The sequence below is a fragment of the Heterocephalus glaber genome, unplaced genomic scaffold (genome assembly GCF_053883595.1).
Source record: "Heterocephalus glaber isolate CG9 unplaced genomic scaffold, H.glaber_assembly_v1.0 deba00001303, whole genome shotgun sequence".
NCBI classification, from domain to species: domain Eukaryota; kingdom Metazoa; phylum Chordata; class Mammalia; order Rodentia; family Bathyergidae; genus Heterocephalus; species Heterocephalus glaber.
In genome coordinates this window covers 99,683-117,205 of record NW_028258249.1, presented here as the reverse complement: position 1 = coordinate 117,205, position 17,523 = coordinate 99,683, and the positions used below count along the sequence as shown (strand labels likewise).

Genomic DNA, 17,523 nt, shown 5'->3' with positions numbered 1-17,523 from the left:
TGGTGGAGGCCAGGAGGCACATGGTAAAGTGTGGGCCAGGGAGCAAGATACACCCTCCCAGGTCACACCCGCGCTGACCCACCTCTTCCAACCAGGCCCACATCCTCACACCAAGCCTGGCGTAGCACCCCCATCACCCAGTCACCCTCTGGAAGCCCTCGCCTCTGGGTGCAAGGGGCTTGAGGGTGACATCCAGATAGAATCCATAACCTGTAGTTTCCATAAAAGGATGCCATTTCTGATAAGTGATCTAGAAGTGTTATAAGAAATCTAGGCAATATTTAGAGCATAAAACCTTACAATTTATTGAAGACAATTTTCTTTTCAGTAATGCACGTTATGATGGACAGAATGGGAGTTAGTACTGATGATGAGTCTTTATTTTCACGTTTTGCTCCAACGCCCTGTTCTGTTTGCAGTAGTAGTTTGGCCCTTGAAGTATTTATAACTGTGGAATGAGTGCACAGATGGGTTTCTGAACTGTGTTTCTTTCCTCATTTCTCTTTTGGTCACTTGTACCTGCATCAGCAGGAGATATTAATTTCACAGAAGCATTGACTAGTGATAATCAAGAACAGTGTGGCTATCAGGGCTATTTCAGCTTAGGTGATCTCAGACCGAATCAGGTGTGGATGTCAAGGATGTGTGTACGTGACATGTGTTTCACACCTAAATGTTTGAATTAGAAATGCAACAAAGAATGGAAGCTGGGACTGTATTGGGTGAGGATTTAGGCAACGTAACATCTGAGGAAGAGGATGGGATGTGTACGTTTATGCCCAGGGACAGTTGGAACCGTGTAACAGACACTTTTTGTCACGCACAGTTGTAGGAACATCGCAGCTCATTTTGGGAGAACACCCCCACCTTCAACCCAAGACCTCCACTGTGTACATTTGGGAGGGGATTTTGTTTGGATTAAACCCAATGAGGATAGTCATTTCCATGGTTATACAGGTTGGTTATGACTAAATCCTTTACACAAACCCAATCAGAACAAACGTGAAGAATGTTATTTGAAATGATGGAAATGAGAGCCTTCTCATCTTGGGAAATCATCTGAGAGCGGCTACAGCCCGAGGGAAGCCTGGAATAGATAAGAGAAGGTATGCCGAAGAACCCAGAAGTGGAGCCAGGTCTGAGGAAGGAGAACAACACAGTGAATGCTGGAAGTTTTTTAATCCTTCCTGAAGTCAGATGTCAGAATTGAACAAACAAACCAGCTTTTCGTTGCTTAGGGCTTTCAAATTTATTTCTTACTTTTAGCCTGAAATATGGTTAAATGATATGGGTCCCAAATTCGGCCATAACAGATGAATGAATGAATGAATTACGGGTGACATGATTTAAAAAATCACTTTAAAATTTATTCCAGTTGAAAAGGATGCATATTGCTGCTGTTGGGATGGGAGAGCCCAATGCCTGTTGTGCCTACGAGGAAGAAAAGGAGCAAGCTAAAGTGGGCTGACTAAGGCTGAAGAACCTCTGCTAGGACACATGCTATGGCTGAAGAGAAAGGCTGAGGCAACGGATGGACACGGGTAGGAATGGCCAAAGACTTTTGCCATGGAGACGACCAGGCCCTGAGCAGACAGCAAGCAATATTGTCAGTGTCTTGAGATCAGCAAAGCAGCAGAGGTCTTGGGGCAGAAGGACTTCAGCTTGCAGACTAAGACAGCCCTACACACAAGTGAGGTCACAATGGACCGCCCTTGCTAGCTGGGGAAGAAATCCCAGGAGGACAGGCCATGACTGGGCGCTGTGTGGTGGCTGAGCAGCAGGGGAGTCAGGCCCTCCCAGAGACCGATGGAGCCTTTCTAGAGCTCGTGGAAGGCTCAGGACCCCACGGGTCTTGCCAGGTCAGGAGCTCTAGTGTGGCTCAGGTGGGCCCACACCCTCAGGCTGAGGTGGGCACAGGTGCGGCCGGGAAGCTGCCGGGGCCTTGTGGAGAGCGTCGGACACAGGCAGAGCCACTCCTGCACCCACACACCCTACTGTTTTTGACCACACACCTGGGGCAGGGGCCTAGACCCGTCCGGGACTCACCGGGGGCTGCCCCACCGAGTCTCCAGAACCTCCCCAAGAGCCAAGGTTGGACCTGCCCCCGAGAGGTGTCACTCACGTGCCCTGCAGGTGTCAAGGGCAGGACCTCGAGGGGAGTGACTTGGTCACGGAGACACGCTACCGGACACACACAAGTTAACCGAGGAGAGGTTTATCTCGGCTCGCACTTGGGAGAGGTTTCAGTGCCTAGTCAGCAGCTCGAAGGCAGCGCGGCATGGCAGAGGGGCCTGGCAGACAGAAAGCAGAGTCCAGGGAGCAGAGGCAGTGAGATGAAGGCTTCCGGGCCCTGAACCAGGCGATTTGTCTCAGCCCAGATCCCACCTCCTGACAACCCAGGTGTACCACGCCCATGAGGCCATCACCTCCCAGAGGCGGCTTGTGAGTGCGTGAGGCTCTGCGGACAGGTAGCTCTAAACTGTCCCCAAGGGAGGGGGATGGGAGGGTGACCTTGGGGGCAGGAGGAGGGGCGCGCATCCCTGCAGGTCAGCTTCCCAAGCTGGAGCTCTCTCCTCCTGGGACCAGAGCAGGCGGGGCGTGCAGTGACACCGAGCGGCCACCGGAGGGCAGCAGAGCCCTGCGCTGAGATCCCGCACTCAGGTTGCCAGGGGAAAGAGAACATGTTCGTATATTCGTGCTTATTTCTACCACCTTATTCTGTCTTCCTCTCTGTCTTGCTTCCTCGAAGTAGGCTGGAAGCTTTTCGTTATTTCTTCAGAAGTAATTCACCTCACTGTTTCTTTTTCAGAGAGAGACAGAGAGAGAGAGAGAGAATAGGTCTTGCTCCGTGTCCGAGATCTGAGATTGCTGGGAAGCACCACCACACCTGACTTTTCCTTTTCTCTTGCAGTTAGGAGTGATGTATCTGGTCTCTGGTTTTTCCGTAGTGACCTTAGATATCACACCCTGAACTTTTGCTTGTTAAATGTAGGTCTTTAAATTTCTTGATTAACTTTTGTTTGGAAGAGGTTTAGCTTCCAGGAAAACCGAGAGAATGCTGGCCTGGCACAGCTCTGAGCAAGGGCGGGCGGGGACCTGGGCTCCCCGGAGGGCGGAGCATCTCCAACAAGCACTCCTTACTCCTCTGCCTAGGAGGACCCTGCCCTTTCCCGGTTATCTGATGGTTTGTTCCTGGGGCCACAGTGACGCCCCCCCCCCCCCCCGCAGGGATCATCGCCCTGAGGGCTCCGCTGGGCGCCTGAGCTGAGCTCGGCAGTGGCACAGGGGGGTCTCAAGTGAGCTGTTCGCCGCCCTGGCGCTCTGCCTTCCTGTGGCCCAGGGCCTTCCGCGCTTCCTTCCTTGTCCCGAAGGCCTCTCTCAGGGACCCCGGTGGCTGCGCCGAGCTGACAGGGAGAGTGCATTCTGCGCCGCGCTGGTCCCGGCTTCCTCCCTTCCTGTTCGCCCGCGCTCTGAGCCGCTCTCCTGGCTTCCACACGGTCCTCTGCGTGGCAGTGTCCCCGCTGTCCTGGTCCGGGAGGAGGCCTGTAGGGGGGCCGCCTCTGCTGGGCTTCTGCACCCCGGAAGCTCCTCGCTCCCCTGGGTGCGGAAGGGCAGAGCGCGCAGTGAGCCCGCGCGGTGACCTTGGCCCCTGAGGTGCTGGGTCCCAGGCTGTGCGGGTGGTTCCAGCCCGGCCTGGCCGGGCCCCAGGAAGCACCGGGTCCCGCCTGAGGGGCTCCCCCTTTTCCGCCTCGCGGCCACGCGAGTGTGGACACCGGCGAGCCCGGAGCTGGGGCTAGTTTAGTGCATGGTGATAGGTATGGGTCTAGTTTGAATCTTTGGCAGGTTGAAATCCAGTTGTTCCAGCACCAGTTATTAAATAGGCTATCTTTCGGGGAGGAGGATTTTAGTGAAACTCAAAGAAGCTTAGATCACATGACAGCACCCACCACACCACATGACCTAGGAGTCCAGGTCAGGGTCCCCACGACAAGGAGGCACTAGGGATCATGGAACATCTTAGAAAAGAGCCTACAGTCCCAAGAGCTGACGGAGGAAAAGAGGCAGATTGGAGATGTCCAGAGGAAATTGCCAGCACCCTCTTACCACTTAGCTTGGCCACCCGGATGCAGTGCTCCACCACCCTGGCCCTGTCTCCAGCCCTCGTGCTGGGACCCCCAAAGCAGGAGGTGATGGTGCAGTTGGCCACGTGATTAAAATATGTGATAGTGGCCCGAACGGTGGGCGCCAGAGGTTCTTTGCCCCTTTTGTTTCTCCGGGTCCAGATGGAGCCCAGGCAGTCCCAGGGCAACACATTCTTGAACAGCTCCTGTGGAGGAAGACAGCATCCCACCACGGGCAGAACCCACCCCAGAGAGTCGATGGCTTCAGCCATCCACAGGCAGGTGGCCGTGGCCTGAGCTGGACATCAGGAAGCTGCAGATATGGACAGAGACTTCTGCAAATGGCCGGTTTTCCTCCACTGCCCACTAGTGATGTCCAACTCATGACCTAGGACCTAGCACTGACGTGAAGATCAGTGGCATTGTCCCCGTGCCCATCCTCCCAAACCTCCAGCACGAGCAGACATCTGAGTCCCGCTCATTCTGAGGTATTGTCTTCTTTCCAACCTCACCTGCCCTCTGCTCCTTTGCCCGCCCAGGTCAGTGGCACATTTCCTGGGACAGCTATGACTGGGGGCTCTGTGTGGGTGTGTGCTGTAGAACCCATGAATCTCAAATGCCTACAAAGTGATAAGGCTGGCCAGGTCTCCTGGGATGATGGCAAGGTGACACATGGTCCTGCCTGCACCTCAGGGCACACCCTCCTCGGCCAGTTGGTCTGAGTCCCCGCCGTGTTTCCCAATTGTCCAATCGAAGTTGACATCACAGTCACTGTGTGAAGCGGGCATGTGAGTGCCCTGTCTCTACTGTCGACCTCCACCCAAGGACAGGAGTGGCTTGGGGCTGAGACAAGTATAGGTGATGCAGTTCGTAGAAGCAGGAACTTTGATCTGGTCAACTGGGAATGTCAGGCCTGAGGAGATCAGTGCGAGAAGGATGGCTGTCCCCGGCCCGACCCCACCCCACCCCACCCCACCGAGCTCAGCTGCTCACCGAACCCATCAAGGTCAGCTGCTCTGCCAGCAGCTTGGGAGAGAAGGCTAAGCGCACCTTCTGCAAGGGCCTGTCCTTGTCAGCGGCAGCAGAGAGGCAGGAGTGCTGTGGAGCTGGCTTCTGCTTCTCTCCTGTCTCCAGAGGAGGCTCCTTCTCTGGTGCTGGCTCTGGCTGCAGAGCAGGCCCATGGTGTTCTGGACATGGAGCCGGAGCTAGGAGGAGGAAAGCTCAGCAGTGTCAGTCACTTGCCAGCTCCCTGCGGAGCATAGCAAAGACATCCTGGCCATTTGGGGGATTCCAATGCCCAAGCAAAAGCCATGAAAGCCTTCCGGACTGCTGTGGCCCTCACCATCTGTTTCGGCCTCGTGGGGCTCTAGCTATTCCACCTGAGCAAGGGGAAGGCACAAGGGAGGCTCCATGTCTGCTCCAGGTGAGTTCACTTGCAAGCCGGCCCTTTTGATCTTGATTTGGGGAATGTCCGGTGGATGGTGCCATTCGGACCAGGTTTCCAAAATGGGAGAGGTGGCGCCGGGGAGAGACGAGTGAGCAGCAGAGTCAGAGGCCCGGGCTTTTCTTCCACCCTGCCTCTCTGAGACAGCGTCGTGTCTTGTGTGGTCCTCTGTGCCTCGGTGTAGAGGAAAGCTGACCCCACCCCAAGCCCTCTGTGACTGTCCTAGCCTCGGCTGACTTTGTCCCACTAGGCTAATGCTAACATGGGTTTCCACTTCACACTGATGATCCTTTCCGAGCGAGGCAGGCACAAAACTCCGTGCACCTGAGCGCTCGGGGCTGGGCTCCAAGCCAAGTAGTCCAAAACAATCCGTACCCTAGCAGGCCGCAATGTTTGCTGTACCTCCAGCCATGAAGTGGGGGCTGCGGGGGGTTGGGGCGGCGGGACAGAGCTCTGACACCTCACAGCCTGACCCTGTCCAAGCAGGCCCCTTACATACCCTGAGCGCGAGGGGAAGCACTGCCCATGAGAGCTCACGGCTGGCACTGACGTCCAGGATGGGCACTGGGCTGCCTCTCTCACATGTGGGTTCCTCCTGAACATTAGCCGGAAACATCTGCGGCCAGAGCCGAGCCAAGGTCGGAAAAATCTCGGATTGCGGTCCTTTCTGTGGCTAGACCTTCGGGAAGCGGGAAAATGGCAACAGCTCATCCTCCCCTCTCCACTGTCTCCCTCCAAGGGGTCAGGACGGGAGACAGCTTCAGAAGTGCACCCAGCTTCGTTGTGTTCTAATACCAAGGAAGTGAGGTCGCATCCTCAAAGTTTCGCTACAGTTAGGGTGAGGAAGTGGCTTAGGACGAAGGGGCAAGGTGCAGTTTGGGTTGTGGTTTTTGTTGGGATTTGTTTGAGTTTTAGGAATACATTTAGGGTTCTATCATGGCTGAGGGTGGGAGATTCAGTGTTAGAAATTAGGCCTGCAGTTTACATTGTTGTTTATTTTTATTGTGCAGTTCACAATCACTTGAGGAGTGGCTACGTGTACATAACAGAGCTTGAAGGGCCGGGGATTTAGCTCAGTGGCACCATGCCTGCCTCACCAGCACAAGGTCCTGAGTTCAATCCCCGGTACCAAAAGAAGGAAAAACCAAAAATACCAAAACAACAACAACTCGTAGTACAGCTTATATACATGACGAGTTTTAGATTTATATACAACTAAGATGGCCACCCAGTTCTTCCATTTCCTGTTATTAATGTCATCCCTTAGTCTAGTACATCCTGTACAAGGAGTGAGCAGATATCGATGTATAATTACTACCGAAGATCCACCTTCACCACTTGCTCTCCACAACAATCTGCAGTCCCGTCCGGGCTGCCACATTGCACTTCATTGTTGCATCCCTCAGACGCCCCTTGACTGACGTTTTCACAAGTTTTCCTTTTTTCGTTTTGTATGAGCTGACAGTTTGGAGGATGACTGAGCTGATATCTTACAGAATGTCCCTCAATTTAAGTTTTCCTGACGTTTCCTTCCTGATTAGATGAGGGTTACATGTTTGGGTGCGTGGCTTTCTGCAGGTGTTCCATGTTCCTGACTGCACCCTCATGCTGGGTTCTCCAGTGCACCCTTGGCTGAACTCTCACAGCTGCATGCTCTGCCCTCTCAGGGACACCCAGCCTGGCCTGCCAGGCCTTCTTTGGAAATGTGGGCGGAAGCCTTCCTGACTCAACTCTTGTGTTCTGCATACCTGTGAAAACAGCACCCTGTAGATGACACAAAGTTCTACCACTGGCTCCAAGCAGTCCTTAGGCCTTTGTGCATCATGGCTGCAGAAGCCTCCATGGGCCTGGATGGCTGAGCACCGTGAACTGAATGAATCCCAGGGAACCCGCCGAGGTGGCCCTTCTCAAGCAGGGTGCCCTGGGGCTCTCCTCTCAAAACAAAGTCTTTCCCTTTTGCAACTGTGAGCCTTGGAAAGCTTGGGCCTTGTGGGTTCCTTATATGTCTTCAGGGCATCTTTTCCATTGTCCTATTGTAAAGTACTTGGATTCTTTTTAATGCTAATCTTTAATCCACCAGGCTGTCCATTGCTCCATCTTTACAGGCCTTTCTTGGGGGTGGGGGTGGGGGGCTGAAAAGTTTTCAAATGGGCTTTTGCTCCTCATTTTCCGCACAAACCTGGCTCAAAGTAGCAAGCAGCATCCATGCTACGGCCTGATATTTAGGCTACCTTGATATTTTCTCCATCAGATGAATGATCCTTCCACCCTTCGTATCAGTCTCACACAAATCTCAGGACATGAACACAATACAGTCCTATTTTCTGCTGGAGCACAACACACATGGCCTGGATCCAGCTGCCACTGGCATCCTTCTTCTCAACGGGAACCTCCTAAGTCTGGCCTTTCTCATCTGCAATCTCTCTGCACTCTGGTCTTCTGAGCTCGGACCAGAATCTTCCATCAAGCTCAGATGATAGCATTCTAGGGCTGCTTCCCCAGCTGGCACCTCCAAACCTTTCCAAACTGCTGTGGACCACTTCCACAGGCCTCTGAACCACCTGGTGAGGTACAGTCGCTGCAGTGACCAGACTTCTTGTACCAACATCTGTATCACCCACTTTCTTGTCCCTGAACACAATACTCAGCACTACACATTAAGGGAAGAGAGGTTTGTTTCAGCTCACATTTCAGTTCCTAGTTAGCTAGCTCCAGGATGGCAGGATGGCATGTCAGAGGTGCACATTGATAGAAATGCTGCTTGCCTGGTGGAGGCCAGGAGGCACATGGTAAAGTGTGGGCCAGGGAGCAAGATACACCCTCCCAGGTCACACCCGCGCTGACCCACCTCTTCCAACCAGGCCCACATCCTCACACCAAGCCTGGCGTAGCACCCCCATCACCCAGTCACCCTCTGGAAGCCCTCGCCTCTGGGTGCAAGGGGCTTGAGGGTGACATCCAGATAGAATCCATAACCTGTAGTTTCCATAAAAGGATGCCATTTCTGATAAGTGATCTAGAAGTGTTATAAGAAATCTAGGCAATATTTAGAGCATAAAACCTTACAATTTATTGAAGACAATTTTCTTTTCAGTAATGCACGTTATGATGGACAGAATGGGAGTTAGTACTGATGATGAGTCTTTATTTTCACGTTTTGCTCCAACGCCCTGTTCTGTTTGCAGTAGTAGTTTGGCCCTTGAAGTATTTATAACTGTGGAATGAGTGCACAGATGGGTTTCTGAACTGTGTTTCTTTCCTCATTTCTCTTTTGGTCACTTGTACCTGCATCAGCAGGAGATATTAATTTCACAGAAGCATTGACTAGTGATAATCAAGAACAGTGTGGCTATCAGGGCTATTTCAGCTTAGGTGATCTCAGACCGAATCAGGTGTGGATGTCAAGGATGTGTGTACGTGACATGTGTTTCACACCTAAATGTTTGAATTAGAAATGCAACAAAGAATGGAAGCTGGGACTGTATTGGGTGAGGATTTAGGCAACGTAATGTCTGAGGAAGAGGATGGGATGTGTACGTTTATGCCCAGGGACAGTTGGAACCGTGTAACAGACACTTTTTGTCACGCACAGTTGTAGGAACATCGCAGCTCATTTTGGGAGAACACCTCCACCTTCAACCCAAGACCTCCACTGTGTACATTTGGGAGGGGATTTTGTTTGGATTAAACCCAATGAGGATAGTCATTTCCATGGTTATACAGGTTGGTTATGACTAAATCCTTTACACAAACCCAATCAGAACAAACGTGAAGAATGTTATTTGAAATGATGGAAATGAGAGCCTTCTCATCTTGGGAAATCATCTGAGAGCGGCTACAGCCCGAGGGAAGCCTGGAATAGATAAGAGAAGGTATGCCGAAGAACCCAGAAGTGGAGCCAGGTCTGAGGAAGGAGAACAACACAGTGAATGCTGGAAGTTTTTTAATCCTTCCTGAAGTCAGATGTCAGAATTGAACAAACAAACCAGCTTTTCGTTGCTTAGGGCTTTCAAATTTATTTCTTACTTTTAGCCTGAAATATGGTTAAATGATATGGGTCCCAAATTCGGCCATAACAGATGAATGAATGAATGAATTACGGGTGACATGATTTAAAAAATCACTTTAAAATTTATTCCAGTTGAAAAGGATGCATATTGCTGCTGTTGGGATGGGAGAGCCCAATGCCTGTTGTGCCTGCGAGGAAGAAAAGGAGCAAGCTAAAGTGGGCTGACTAAGGCTGAAGAACCTCTGCTAGGACACATGCTATGGCTGAAGAGAAAGGCTGAGGCAACGGATGGACACGGGTAGGAATGGCCAAAGACTTTTGCCATGGAGACGACCAGGCCCTGAGCAGACAGCAAGCAATATTGTCAGTGTCTTGAGATCAGCAAAGCAGCAGAGGTCTTGGGGCAGAAGGACTTCAGCTTGCAGACTAAGACAGCCCTACACACAAGTGAGGTCACGATGGACCGCCCTTGCTAGCTGGGGAAGAAATCCCAGGAGGACAGGCCATGACTGGGCGCTGTGTGGTGGCTGAGCAGCAGGGGAGTCAGGCCCTCCCAGAGACCGATGGAGCCTTTCTAGAGCTCGTGGAAGGCTCAGGACCCCACGGGTCTTGCCAGGTCAGGAGCTCTAGTGTGGCTCAGGTGGGCCCACACCCTCAGGCTGAGGTGGGCACAGGTGCGGCCGGGAAGCTGCCGGGGCCTTGTGGAGAGCGTCGGACACAGGCAGAGCCACTCCTGCACCCACACACCCTACTGTTTTTGACCACACACCTGGGGCAGGGGCCTAGACCCGTCCGGGACTCACCGGGGGCTGCCCCACCGAGTCTCCAGAACCTCCCCAAGAGCCAAGGTTGGACCTGCCCCCGAGAGGTGTCACTCACGTGCCCTGCAGGTGTCAAGGGCAGGACCTCGAGGGGAGTGACTTGGTCACGGAGACACGCTACCGGACACACACAAGTTAACCGAGGAGAGGTTTATCTCGGCTCGCACTTGGGAGAGGTTTCAGTGCCTAGTCAGCAGCTCGAAGGCAGCGCGGCATGGCAGAGGGGCCTGGCAGACAGAAAGCAGAGTCCAGGGAGCAGAGGCAGTGAGATGAAGGCTTCCGGGCCCTGAACCAGGCGATTTGTCTCAGCCCAGATCCCACCTCCTGACAACCCAGGTGTACCACGCCCATGAGGCCATCACCTCCCAGAGGCGGCTTGTGAGTGCGTGAGGCTCTGCGGACAGGTAGCTCTAAACTGTCCCCAAGGGAGGGGGATGGGAGGGTGACCTTGGGGGCAGGAGGAGGGGCGCGCATCCCTGCAGGTCAGCTTCCCAAGCTGGAGCTCTCTCCTCCTGGGACCAGAGCAGGCGGGGCGTGCAGTGACACCGAGCGGCCACCGGAGGGCAGCAGAGCCCTGCGCTGAGATCCCGCACTCAGGTTGCCAGGGGAAAGAGAACATGTTCGTATATTCGTGCTTATTTCTACCACCTTATTCTGTCTTCCTCTCTGTCTTGCTTCCTCGAAGTAGGCTGGAAGCTTTTCGTTATTTCTTCAGAAGTAATTCACCTCACTGTTTCTTTTTCAGAGAGAGACAGAGAGAGAGAGAGAGAATAGGTCTTGCTCCGTGTCCGAGATCTGAGATTGCTGGGAAGCACCACCACACCTGACTTTTCCTTTTCTCTTGCAGTTAGGAGTGATGTATCTGGTCTCTGGTTTTTCCGTAGTGACCTTAGATATCACACCCTGAACTTTTGCTTGTTAAATGTAGGTCTTTAAATTTCTTGATTAACTTTTGTTTGGAAGAGGTTTAGCTTCCAGAAAAACCGAGAGAATGCTGGCCTGGCACAGCTCTGAGCAAGGGCGGGCGGGGACCTGGGCTCCCCGGAGGGCGGAGCATCTCCAACAAGCACTCCTTACTCCTCTGCCTAGGAGGACCCTGCCCTTTCCCGGTTATCTGATGGTTTGTTCCTGGGGCCACAGTGCCGCTCCCCCCACCCCCCGCAGGGATCATCGCCCTGAGGGCTCCGCTGGGCGCCTGAGCTGAGCTCGGCAGTGGCACAGGGGGTTCTCAAGTGAGCTGTTCGCCGCCCTGGCGCTCTGCCTTCCTGTGGCCCAGGGCCTTCCGCGCTTCCTTCCTTGTCCCGAAGGCCTCTCTCAGGGACCCCGGTGGCTGCGCCGAGCTGACAGGGAGAGTGCATTCTGCGCCGCGCTGGTCCCGGCTTCCTCCCTTCCTGTTCGCCCGCGCTCTGAGCCGCTCTCCTGGCTTCCACACGGTCCTCGGCGTGGCAGTGTCCCCGCTGTCCTGGTCCGGGAGGAGGCCTGTAGGGGGGCCGCCTCTGCTGGGCTTCTGCACCCCGGAAGCTCCTCGCTCCCCTGGGTGCGGAAGGGCAGAGCGCGCAGTGAGCCCGCGCGGTGACCTTGGCCCCTGAGGTGCTGGGTCCCAGGCTGTGCGGGTGGTTCCAGCCCGGCCTGGCCGGGCCCCAGGAAGCACCGGGTCCCGCCTGAGGGGCTCCCCCTTTTCCGCCTCGCGGCCACGCGAGTGTGGACACCGGCGAGCCCGGAGCTGGGGCTAGTTTAGTGCATGGTGATAGGTATGGGTCTAGTTTGAATCTTTGGCAGGTTGAAATCCAGTTGTTCCAGCACCAGTTATTAAATAGGCTATCTTTCGGGGAGGAGGATTTTAGTGAAACTCAAAGAAGCTTAGATCACATGACAGCACCCACCACACCACATGACCTAGGAGTCCAGGTCAGGGTCCCCACGACAAGGAGGCACTAGGGATCATGGAACATCTTAGAAAAGAGCCTACAGTCCCAAGAGCTGACGGAGGAAAAGAGGCAGATTGGAGATGTCCAGAGGAAATTGCCAGCACCCTCTTACCACTTAGCTTGGCCACCCGGATGCAGTGCTCCACCACCCTGGCCCTGTCTCCAGCCCTCGTGCTGGGACCCCCAAAGCAGGAGGTGATGGTGCAGTTGGCCACGTGATTAAAATATGTGATAGTGGCCCGAACGGTGGGCGCCAGAGGTTCTTTGCCCCTTTTGTTTCTCCGGGTCCAGATGGAGCCCAGGCAGTCCCAGGGCAACACATTCTTGAACAGCTCCTGTGGAGGAAGACAGCATCCCACCACGGGCAGAACCCACCCCAGAGAGTCGATGGCTTCAGCCATCCACAGGCAGGTGGCCGTGGCCTGAGCTGGACATCAGGAAGCTGCAGATATGGACAGAGACTTCTGCAAATGGCCGGTTTTCCTCCACTGCCCACTAGTGATGTCCAACTCATGACCTAGGACCTAGCACTGACGTGAAGATCAGTGGCATTGTCCCCGTGCCCATCCTCCCAAACCTCCAGCACGAGCAGACATCTGAGTCCCGCTCATTCTGAGGTATTGTCTTCTTTCCAACCTCACCTGCCCTCTGCTCCTTTGCCCGCCCAGGTCAGTGGCACATTTCCTGGGACAGCTATGACTGGGGGCTCTGTGTGGGTGTGTGCTGTAGAACCCATGAATCTCAAATGCCTACAAAGTGATAAGGCTGGCCAGGTCTCCTGGGATGATGGCAAGGTGACACATGGTCCTGCCTGCACCTCAGGGCACACCCTCCTCGGCCAGTTGGTCTGAGTCCCCGCCGTGTTTCCCAATTGTCCAATCGAAGTTGACATCACAGTCACTGTGTGAAGCGGGCATGTGAGTGCCCTGTCTCTACTGTCGACCTCCACCCAAGGACAGGAGTGGCTTGGGGCTGAGACAAGTATAGGTGATGCAGTTCGTAGAAGCAGGAACTTTGATCTGGTCAACTGGGAATGTCAGGCCTGAGGAGATCAGTGCGAGAAGGATGGCTGTCCCCGGCCCGACCCCACCCCACCCCACCCCACCGAGCTCAGCTGCTCACCGAACCCATCAAGGTCAGCTGCTCTGCCAGCAGCTTGGGAGAGAAGGCTAAGCGCACCTTCTGCAAGGGCCTGTCCTTGTCAGCGGCAGCAGAGAGGCAGGAGTGCTGTGGAGCTGGCTTCTGCTTCTCTCCTGTCTCCAGAGGAGGCTCCTTCTCTGGTGCTGGCTCTGGCTGCAGAGCAGGCCCATGGTGTTCTGGACATGGAGCCGGAGCTAGGAGGAGGAAAGCTCAGCAGTGTCAGTCACTTGCCAGCTCCCTGCGGAGCATAGCAAAGACATCCTGGCCATTTGGGGGATTCCAATGCCCAAGCAAAAGCCATGAAAGCCTTCCGGACTGCTGTGGCCCTCACCATCTGTTTCGGCCTCGTGGGGCTCTAGCTATTCCACCTGAGCAAGGGGAAGGCACAAGGGAGGCTCCATGTCTGCTCCAGGTGAGTTCACTTGCAAGCCGGCCCTTTTGATCTTGATTTGGGGAATGTCCGGTGGATGGTGCCATTCGGACCAGGTTTCCAAAATGGGAGAGGTGGCGCCGGGGAGAGACGAGTGAGCAGCAGAGTCAGAGGCCCGGGCTTTTCTTCCACCCTGCCTCTCTGAGACAGCGTCGTGTCTTGTGTGGTCCTCTGTGCCTCGGTGTAGAGGAAAGCTGACCCCACCCCAAGCCCTCTGTGACTGTCCTAGCCTCGGCTGACTTTGTCCCACTAGGCTAATGCTAACATGGGTTTCCACTTCACACTGATGATCCTTTCCGAGCGAGGCAGGCACAAAACTCCGTGCACCTGAGCGCTCGGGGCTGGGCTCCAAGCCAAGTAGTCCAAAACAATCCGTACCCTAGCAGGCCGCAATGTTTGCTGTACCTCCAGCCATGAAGTGGGGGCTGCGGGGGGTTGGGGCGGCGGGACAGAGCTCTGACACCTCACAGCCTGACCCTGTCCAAGCAGGCCCCTTACATACCCTGAGCGCGAGGGGAAGCACTGCCCATGAGAGCTCACGGCTGGCACTGACGTCCAGGATGGGCACTGGGCTGCCTCTCTCACATGTGGGTTCCTCCTGAACATTAGCCGGAAACATCTGCGGCCAGAGCCGAGCCAAGGTCGGAAAAATCTCGGATTGCGGTCCTTTCTGTGGCTAGACCTTCGGGAAGCGGGAAAATGGCAACAGCTCATCCTCCCCTCTCCACTGTCTCCCTCCAAGGGGTCAGGACGGGAGACAGCTTCAGAAGTGCACCCAGCTTCGTTGTGTTCTAATACCAAGGAAGTGAGGTCGCATCCTCAAAGTTTCGCTACAGTTAGGGTGAGGAAGTGGCTTAGGACGAAGGGGCAAGGTGCAGTTTGGGTTGTGGTTTTTGTTGGGATTTGTTTGAGTTTTAGGAATACATTTAGGGTTCTATCATGGCTGAGGGTGGGAGATTCAGTGTTAGAAATTAGGCCTGCAGTTTACATTGTTGTTTATTTTTATTGTGCAGTTCACAATCACTTGAGGAGTGGCTACGTGTACATAACAGAGCTTGAAGGGCCGGGGATTTAGCTCAGTGGCACCATGCCTGCCTCACCAGCACAAGGTCCTGAGTTCAATCCCCGGTACCAAAAGAAGGAAAAACCAAAAATACCAAAACAACAACAACTCGTAGTACAGCTTATATACATGACGAGTTTTAGATTTATATACAACTAAGATGGCCACCCAGTTCTTCCATTTCCTGTTATTAATGTCATCCCTTAGTCTAGTACATCCTGTACAAGGAGTGAGCAGATATCGATGTATAATTACTACCGAAGATCCACCTTCACCACTTGCTCTCCACAACAATCTGCAGTCCCGTCCGGGCTGCCACATTGCACTTCATTGTTGCATCCCTCAGACGCCCCTTGACTGACGTTTTCACAAGTTTTCCTTTTTTCGTTTTGTATGAGCTGACAGTTTGGAGGATGACTGAGCTGATATCTTACAGAATGTCCCTCAATTTAAGTTTTCCTGACGTTTCCTTCCTGATTAGATGAGGGTTACATGTTTGGGTGCGTGGCTTTCTGCAGGTGTTCCATGTTCCTGACTGCACCCTCATGCTGGGTTCTCCAGTGCACCCTTGGCTGAACTCTCACAGCTGCATGCTCTGCCCTCTCAGGGACACCCAGCCTGGCCTGCCAGGCCTTCTTTGGAAATGTGGGCGGAAGCCTTCCTGACTCAACTCTTGTGTTCTGCATACCTGTGAAAACAGCACCCTGTAGATGACACAAAGTTCTACCACTGGCTCCAAGCAGTCCTTAGGCCTTTGTGCATCATGGCTGCAGAAGCCTCCATGGGCCTGGATGGCTGAGCACCGTGAACTGAATGAATCCCAGGGAACCCGCCGAGGTGGCCCTTCTCAAGCAGGGTGCCCTGGGGCTCTCCTCTCAAAACAAAGTCTTTCCCTTTTGCAACTGTGAGCCTTGGAAAGCTTGGGCCTTGTGGGTTCCTTATATGTCTTCAGGGCATCTTTTCCATTGTCCTATTGTAAAGTACTTGGATTCTTTTTAATGCTAATCTTTAATCCACCAGGCTGTCCATTGCTCCATCTTTACAGGCCTTTCTTGGGGGTGGGGGTGGGGGGCTGAAAAGTTTTCAAATGGGCTTTTGCTCCTCATTTTCCGCACAAACCTGGCTCAAAGTAGCAAGCAGCATCCATGCTACGGCCTGATATTTAGGCTACCTTGATATTTTCTCCATCAGATGAATGATCCTTCCACCCTTCGTATCAGTCTCACACAAATCTCAGGACATGAACACAATACAGTCCTATTTTCTGCTGGAGCACAACACACATGGCCTGGATCCAGCTGCCACTGGCATCCTTCTTCTCAACGGGAACCTCCTAAGTCTGGCCTTTCTCATCTGCAATCTCTCTGCACTCTGGTCTTCTGAGCTCGGACCAGAATCTTCCATGGAGCTCAGATGATAGCATTCTAGGGCTGCTTCCCCAGCTGGCACCTCCAAACCTTTCCAAACTGCTGTGGACCACTTCCACAGGCCTCTGAACCACCTGGTGAGGTACAGTCGCTGCAGTGACCAGACTTCTTGTACCAACATCTGTATCACCCACTTTCTTGTCCCTGAACACAATACTCAGCACTACACATTAAGGGAAGAGAGGTTTGTTTCAGCTCACATTTCAGTTCCTAGTTAGCTAGCTCCAGGATGGCAGGATGGCATGTCAGCGGTGCACATTGATAGAAATGCTGCTTGCCTGGTGGAGGCCAGGAGGCACATGGTAAAGTGTGGGCCAGGGAGCAAGATACACCCTCCCAGGTCACACCCGCGCTGACCCACCTCTTCCAACCAGGCCCACATCCTCACACCAAGCCTGGCGTAGCACCCCCATCACCCAGTCACCCTCTGGAAGCCCTCGCCTCTGGGTGCAAGGGGCTTGAGGGTGACATCCAGATAGAATCCATAACCTGTAGTTTCCATAAAAGGATGCCATTTCTGATAAGTGATCTAGAAGTGTTATAAGAAATCTAGGCAATATTTAGAGCATAAAACCTTACAATTTATTGAAGACAATTTTCTTTTCAGTAATGCACGTTATGATGGACAGAATGGGAGTTAGTACTGATGATGAGTCTTTATTTTCACGTTTTGCTCCAACGCCCTGTTCTGTTTGCAGTAGTAGTTTGGCCCTTGAAGTATTTATAACTGTGGAATGAGTGCACAGATGGGTTTCTGAACTGTGTTTCTTTCCTCATTTCTCTTTTGGTCACTTGTACCTGCATCAGCAGGAGATATTAATTTCACAGAAGCATTGACTAGTGATAATCAAGAACAGTGTGGCTATCAGGGCTATTTCAGCTTAGGTGATCTCAGACCGAATCAGGTGTGGATGTCAAGGATGTGTGTACGTGACATGTGTTTCACACCTAAATGTTTGAATTAGAAATGCAACAAAGAATGGAAGCTGGGACTGTATTGGGTGAGGATTTAGGCAACGTAATGTCTGAGGAAGAGGATGGGATGTGTACGTTTATGCCCAGGGACAGTTGGAACCGTGTAACAGACACTTTTTGTCACGCACAGTTGTAGGAACATCGCAGCTCATTTTGGGAGAACAC

General features: G+C 53.3%; 2 long non-coding RNA genes across 8 annotated transcripts; both read right to left on the bottom strand.

The window, feature by feature from the left end:
- Positions 1–1,224: 1,224 nt before the first annotated feature.
- On the bottom strand, positions 1,225–9,100 carry LOC147828106 (uncharacterized). 4 transcript variants are annotated; one of them, XR_015451299.1, is made up of 3 exons: positions 5,464–9,079; positions 5,172–5,326; positions 1,225–5,034 (listed from the first exon to the last, which is right to left on the bottom strand). It is a non-coding gene; the product is annotated as an uncharacterized LOC147828106 (long non-coding RNA). The 4 variants fall into 4 exon arrangements; XR_015451297.1 differs by having other exon boundaries at positions 5,172–9,100; XR_015451298.1 differs by having other exon boundaries at positions 1,225–3,597; positions 5,172–9,100.
- A 455-nt stretch (positions 9,101–9,555) lies between these two features.
- Positions 9,556–17,431, bottom strand: LOC147828105 (uncharacterized). Of its 4 annotated transcripts, XR_015451303.1 has the most exons (3): positions 13,795–17,409; positions 13,503–13,657; positions 9,556–13,365 (listed from the first exon to the last, which is right to left on the bottom strand). It is a non-coding gene; the product is annotated as an uncharacterized LOC147828105 (long non-coding RNA). The 4 variants fall into 4 exon arrangements; XR_015451301.1 differs by having other exon boundaries at positions 13,503–17,431; XR_015451302.1 differs by having other exon boundaries at positions 9,556–11,928; positions 13,503–17,431.
- Positions 17,432–17,523: the final 92 nt, after the last annotated feature.